Source organism: Phragmites australis, chromosome 4 (assembly GCF_958298935.1).
Source record: "Phragmites australis chromosome 4, lpPhrAust1.1, whole genome shotgun sequence".
In the NCBI taxonomy this organism is placed as follows: domain Eukaryota; kingdom Viridiplantae; phylum Streptophyta; class Magnoliopsida; order Poales; family Poaceae; genus Phragmites; species Phragmites australis.
The window spans coordinates 4,733,960-4,741,921 of NC_084924.1; positions in this window are offsets into that span (position 1 = coordinate 4,733,960).

Genomic DNA, 7,962 nt, shown 5'->3' on the forward strand with positions numbered 1-7,962 from the left:
GCACACGACGCTACTCGGAACTGGTTGAGGAGTATGCGACATTGCTCGAAGCTGGTCGAGGATTACATGGCGCTACTCGTAGGCCTTTGTATCCAAAGCAATGTACTTCTCTTCAGGTGTAAACCTTAACAAAACAAATATACAACTTTTAGGCAGTATAAAATTCTCATCATTATTAAAGTTTAACTCAGTAAGAAACGAGTTCACCTCTTGTTGTATCTTTTTGGCACAGCTTCGTGTAATCGCCCCTTGGACTAGGGGTGAAGCATCTTGGTTTACATGACTGGTTAGGATGTCCGCATCACTAGAGAACCAATTTGAATTTTCGACCATGTGATACAAACAGTTGGAATCCATGAGTCGCATGTTCACCAGGCTTCCATCTTCATATGAGAAGGACAATAGGTGGATGACTCCGTACTAGGGTTAGTTAGAAACCTCTTGGGAATCCAATATTGGATCATCTATCGTGAAGTGGTAAAAGCATAATTATGCAAATCATTTCTCACATGAGGAAAGCGATCACCACGGCAGAAGAATCGTGGTTCGCTAAAGCGCTGTGACACAAAGCCTCTATCGTATGGACCAAAACCATATGAACCATGGTATCCACACCAGGCAACGCCTCTAGAGGAGAACTGAAGAGTGTTAGAAACTCACGAGCGAGAATGAGGAAAAGGCTTATTTACACCAAAAGAGGGGCGGTATATGTCCCGGGTACTCCATTGCCACTCACATTGCTCATCTCTCCTACGGCGAAAGCAAAATCCAACTAGATGGCCCTCTCTCTGACAGTAAGTGCACACATATCATCTCTTAGAGATCACTCTAGGTTCTGTCATAGGGGCTTTCTTCTTAGGCCGAGGAGCTTTCTTGGAATATGTCTTTGGAAGCTCTCTCTTCTTGATTTATGGTATGAGTTCGTTCTTTTCTGGCATAGGTTGTGCAACATTGATCTTGGTTTTCTCATACTCTAGGGTTATGGGTGCGGTGAAAACAGTCATGTCAAAACTGGTGTAAGCAACTCTTTCAAAGCCTAAACCTAAAGCTAACACAGTCTTATCAGCACATATCTTAGTCTTAGCTAAGATCAAATCCATTTTACCCTTGCCTTCTGAGCACTTCTTTATAAGAGAAAGGAGATACTCATTTTCAGTTAAAAGATTTTGAACTTGCCCGCTAACCCAGCTAAGCTTATCCTGAAAAATTATGCATGTGGAACAATTTGGTTGCACATCTTTCAAACACCCAACACTCTCTAATCTATATTCTAGCTCCTTAAGGCGTTTGTCTTTCAATTCAACATGTGAGCAAATGACAATTCTTGCAAACATCTAAGAGAGTAAACCTAGACTCCTCCTCAATGAGTTTCTTCTCAGCATTCTTAAGCCGACTGACGACTTGAGCATGCACATTACGAAGCTCGGTAAGTTCAGCCATGACAATCAAACAACTCTCACACTTCTCAACATCAGGCCTAGACCGAAGCAATACAAGTTCAATAGACACAAACTCGTACTTGGGCCTAAGATCTTTCAACTCACACACAACTTTCTTAAGTAACCTATCCTAGCTAACAAGAGCATCGTTCCAGGTATCAAATTAGATGGAAAGCTGGTCGTAGAAAGGTAATTCCTTATAAGGATCAAGCTCATGGTCGTTGTCATTATCGTTGTCATTTGCTACGAAGCAAAAGCCGGTGAAGTCCTTGGCTTTCTTCTTGCTCTTCACTTACAGTTCCTTCTCCTCTGAGCTCTCCTTCTCACTTGAAAAGATGTCGATGTCGCTGAGTGCCGCCATGAACTCCCTAGAAGCCGTCTTCTTGGCCATCTTGTTGCAGTTTTTATTGAAAAAAGGCTTCTTGTTCTTCTTCTTATGTTTGTCGTAGTTGTGATCGCGGTTGCGGTCTTCCTTCCTCTTGAGCTTGGAGCAGTTCGTCTTGAAGTGGGTGATATCAGCACACTCAAAGCAGGCACGGGAATCACCCCTCCTCTGGTATTTTTTGTTGTTGTAGAAACGGACGAACTTCTTCACAATCAGCTCAAAGTCCTCATCATCAAGCGTGTCAACCTGCTCTTCTATGACACACATAAAGGAAGACAAAACAAATTCACCAAATAAAGTGTTAGCATAAGAAACACCAGCTCTAGCTTGATTGCCACCGGTAGGTTCTGAAACCAACCCCATATTCTAAAGACCTATTCTAGCCGCCTTAACTATCTTGATCGACTTGAGTTTGCTGAAGAGTTCTCCACAAGTCAATGTGTCATAACTGGATGACTCTTCAATGCTCGAGATCTTCACTTCTCATATGCTACGGTCAAGAGAATAGAGAAGTTTGATCGCTGTCTCGTGATCAAAATAAGGCAAAACTCCAGTTGGTCTAAGATTGCTAACAATACCATAAAAATAAGCAAACATCGCATCCAAAGATTCACAGGGTCCTTGCACTCACAGAGTAGACCGGAATCTAATTAGTGCCTTTATGAAAGACACTCAGGGTAGATCATATCTTCTTGGAAGTACGGAGGTACTGAACCCTGTCAAACTCATTCCGACTCAGGTTTATGAACAAAATATTTCTAGCTTTGTTGTTGGCCTCATATTGTTCGATTTGAACCTGAGTCGTGTGAGCAATAGGGATCTCATAGTTGGAATAAATTATTTTTATATTGCACTTCCTTGCCTTATAAGTTAAGCCACCATTAACACCTTCTAATATGAAAATTTATGCCCATCAAATAGCGGAATCTTCCAACTTCTCTACATGTCGCTTACAGATTACAAAGCTGGTTAAGGTCAACAAGTGATTAAATAGGCTCTGATGATAATTGTAGGATCGAGATAGACGAATAGAGGAGGGTGAACAGGCGTCTTATAAATTTCTTACGAAATAGATGGCATACTCCATGTTCACCCAACGCTACTCAAAAACGCACAAACAAAAATATAAACTTTAGAGAGAAAAAATGGTAACATGACTAGACGGATGGAATATGAACCAGATGCTCTATTCAAGATCATTCCATATATCTTTGTGCACAAAAGCTTGAAACTTAAATGAATAATAAAGCAAAAAGACAGTCACCGAAAGAAGTAACTCTCAAATACATAAGTATATGAACTATTATGCCTTTAGCAATAAGAAGAATAGCTTCCTAAGGTTGAAAAATCACAGCTCAAAGGCAAAAATAAAAATCAACAAGAAAATCATATCCGAAAAAAAAAACTTGCAAGAGAACTAATAGAGAGAGACTAGAAGAAGGGGAGTTCAAGCATATTTAAAAATATAAACTTCATTACTCAAAGAAGTCAACCCTATTTTAGACAAATTACAAGCATTTTTCTATCAAAAACTCTTACATATTACATATGCTAAGCATTCATCTTTCTCTCCTTTGAAACCCTAGCACTATACTCTCAAATGGGTGACACAAGGGGCTCAAGTGACTGGTTCAAACTCTCTTATTGCCATACCTCTATATTTATAGTCATAGAAAACTTGTTCTTTAAGTTTCTTAGCTTGTTACCAAAATATCTCTATCTTGTACTACACTCTTAGGGTATCTTCACGACTTAGTTTCGTCTTGACGTAAGCTTCGTGATAGTATTACATACTCCTACACTACTCTCACGATTTTAAAATCCAACCGTGAAAACCTCTGCACGCTTCTAAAAGCGTAACTCATCACTTACTTACATTTTAAGAGACTGTCGGCATGTCTCTCCTGCTACAGATCCATTGGACCGCCTTGTCACTTGCACCACAAACATTTTTCTTGACTTTATCATCACGTCATCTTCATCATCCGTTTTATATTTTGCTTGACCTCTATATGTACAGCTAGGATCACTCTTGACTCCGTTCGGCTTTCTTGATCACCTGACACTAAGTACCTGTTTAGCTCTGATCACTTACCGTCGATCCCTAAGTTATATCCGTCACCAGTACACTATGAGACAAACAAACATATTTCTGTAACTCCAACTATATTTAATCCATAATCAAAATGCATAAATCAAACTCAAACAATTAAAAACTTGATAAACTAAATTAACAACCTCATCAATCACTTGTCACATATAAATTAATATATACTTTAGCTTAATTTCTCAGAAACTATCAACAGATCAAGCAAAGGTAAGACCTGCGAAAGCAAAACAGTCACTGGAATAAAATTCGTCAGCCTGCTGCAAAGTTTCTTTAAGACCGCTGGCCACCCCTCCCCACTGCATGAAAGGGACTGGAGCATGAGCAAAGCGGCAGGAGCTAATCCTCCGTCCCTTTTTGTAATGGTGTGCGTAGTCCTGCTTGGCTACCTGGCCCTAGCAAAAGTGCACGCATGGGTTGTAGCTGCTGGCTACTTGCCATCATGATCTTAATCAAAGTTGGTGTGACGTGGGTAACAGGAAGAGGAGCTGAGAAAGAGAATGGGAGGGAGGATTTAGGAGCAGTTTATTTTTTTTCCCTAACCGCTTAAGTTAAAATTTAGAGACTAAATCAGTACAATGCCAAGTTTTAATCGCTAAAATTATGTCTGTTTTGAGATCAAGCTAAAATTTGGTCAGTCAAAATTTTTGATGAATAATTTAGCCATTCGAGATTTGTCAAAAACACTATAAAATTTTTTTAACCGGCCAAACATTTTTAGAACATGATCAAATTTTGACATCAAACTAAACGGATACCAAAATTTTAAAACATAGCCAAAATTTGGCTTGCCTCCTTTAGCCCCTAACCAACCAGCCCATATCTCTACACCAAACTGATGACCCTTTCTGGCCTAGAAATTATCATGTTAGTTAGAGAGAGAAAAGAAAAATCAACACTGTTGACTGGGTAGGTTCTAATAATAACAATGTAGTTTCACATGATCTGATCCATATTAATTTTACAATGTAATAAAGAACTAAAGCAAAAACAATAGACATAGACCAATACAAGAGATAGATATAAAAACAAAGAAAAGTATACGAGGCCTAATACCCAATACGAGATGATGTCCTGATGCACATTGGGGAAAGAAAAGAACATCGCCTCTAGCCCTCAACTCGCTGATTTCTCCGTTTCCCAAAACGAGAGACACCGATGAGACCAAGAAAGGAGGGATCTGCATGGGCAGATTAGGGGGGGAAACGGAACATTGGTTCTCCCCCTCATCTCGCTCTAGATATGTGTTGGGTTTACACCGGGATGAAACGATCACAAAGAATACAAACACACAAAAAACATAGAATTTTTCTTAACACGTGCTGCTGATGTATTTATCAGGTGCACGCACGTTACAACTAAAGTGTTGTTTTTAGATAAAGGAAGTTTATTTCATTAAGAAAATGAAATTATCATAGCATCTAGTCCAATGATGTATCTAACCGTTTATTATTATAAAAATTCAAACTCAGACATAAACTCTGTCTACTCATGAGTCAACACACCACAACAAGGAAAGATAAAACTAAAGTGTTGTAAGGAACACTACTCTTTTCCAATGTTACATTATGAGCTACATGTTCGTTATATAAGGGTTAAATATTTAATTGTAAATACTATTCCGATCCAACCCTACACTTCTATTCCTATGGTGACTCAAACTCATCATCCATGTATCTTACATGGACTCAACACATGTATGCATGTCGGAGTCAATCTCCTATACGTATTAAACTCCAACCAAAGAAAAAACAAGATTATACTCTAACAATATGTTCCTCCAAGCCGAGCAACACCGATGAAGAAAGGGATCGGCAAGGAGCAGTAGTACACAAGAGTCGTCATGCTGGACAGCCAGGTTTAGGCCATGTAGCTAGACGTCACCGCGTTACACCACTATATAATCGGTCAAAAGTAGCGTCCCGTGTGTGAAAAATGTATCTTCTTCATCTCTCGTGCACGAAAAATGACTGAGCCACTACGAACCGGTACTGATAGTGATTACGAACCGACACTATCAGTACCGGTTCGTGGCTGGAACCGGTACTGATACTATCAGTACCGGTTTCAACTACAAACCGACACTAATAGTAAGTAACAGTACTGGTTCCATCAACACCTGACACTGAAGTGGAGACAGACTCGAAATTTACATTCACTTCATTTTATGGTTCACACCTCACATCCAGTCGCAACAAAAATATCTAAGCCCTCACCTCATTTTGCTCCTCTCTCTCTCAACTACCTCACTCCTGCCACTCCTCTCCAGGTCCAGGCACGACTGCCGCATCGCTCCATCTCTCCATCACCACTATCTGGGAGAGCGCATTGCTCTATGCCTCCATCTCTCTTTTTCCCTTCGGTTGCTTTGCTTAGGGAGAGCGCATCACTCCATCACCACTGCCTGGGAGAGTGCATCGCTCTATCTCCCTTTCTCCCTTCGGCTGCTTGGGTGGATTTGGATTTGGATTCAGATTTGCCTCTCCCTTCGGTTGCTTTGCTTAGGGTGGATTCGGCTCCAATCCCATCCGATGAGATGTGAGTATCCAATCTCTCTCCCTGTCATCTCCCATCCGATTGGATTTGCTGTTGCTGGTAATAGTATGCCTTGATTTGATCCCATGCCATCCCATCCTCTTCGATGTATTGTGCATCGGAGGGAGCTCGGTCCAGTGTGGCGAGCTCGAGGTTGGCAGGGGCTCAGGCGGAGGGAGCTCGGTTCGATGCGTGCGACCCCGGCTTAGCTTGCTGCGGGATCCTAAGCGTGGTGGTGGCTTTCGTGCCACCGCATTTTTCTGCAAAGCGCACGTGGCAGAGCGGCCATGGCGACGAGCGGGTGCGGCTCCTCATCTTTTTCCTTTTCTTTTGTTTTTCTAAAATACCATCAGTGCTGGTTGGAGTCTCGAACTGGCATCGATGTTGAGTATCTATGCCAGATCTGAAACCGGTACTGATAGTCACTAATCAGTGCCGGTTGAAAAATTGGGAGTGAGACTATTTTTCAACCGTTATTGATATACCTTTTTTAATAGTGTCAGGCTGGTCCGAGTAGAGGCACAACCAATAGGGTTGAAGATGGTGGCGTGGTGATGGCAGCGACAATCGACACGTATGATGTCGTAGATCAGAATGGTAGAATATGAGTCCTAGGCTTAAGGCGCTCACAGCAGCAAGCGGGCGAAGGCAAAGTTTGAGTCTTTGTAAAGATGTCCAAATGGGCGGCCCGGCCCGGCACGGCACGGGCCCAGTCAGGCACGGCCCGTTACAGCCCGTTAGCTAAACGGGCCGTGCCATGCCGGCCCACGTGCCGTGGTTGCAGCCCAGGCACAACCCATTTAAGATCGGGCCGTGCCGTGCCGGCCCATGGCACGATAGGCCCATTAGTATTTTTCTGGCCTGGCGGCCCGTTAACACGTGAAAATCCCGAAAAACATCAAAAAACCGCCGAATGCAGGGATCGAACTCAAGACCTCATACATGGGAAGCAATGACTCTACCACCCTATTAAGGATCTCTTTATGTATTAGGGATAAATAAATTATATAAAACCTTAAAAAAATAGAAAAACTTAAATGGGCCGTGCCGTGCCGGCCCGGCGTGCCGCGGCTCCGACTCAGGCACGGCCCACCTAACCGTGCCGTGCCGGCACGGCCCATTTACTTTCGTGCCGTGCCGTGCCGTGCCTGGGCCGGGCCAATTTTCCAGTGCCACGGGCTGCCCTGTTAGGCCCGGCCCAGTTGGCCATCTTTAAATCTTTGTATGACCAAGTGAACACGACACTGGGTCGGCGGGGAGCGACGAAGATGGCTTAGCAGAACCACGCGGCAACTACAAAGCGATATATACGATGCCGTGGATCAACGGGCAGACGACACCAACGAGACGGAGAAAGGAGGGATAGCTGGATCGGCACACAAAACCCAAATATTGTGTATATCAGTATATCTACATTGGTATACATAGAACCCCGTTAAGGAGGTGGGCACAACAGAATTGAACTACGGGCACCCCTATTATCAGTTTATGATCAG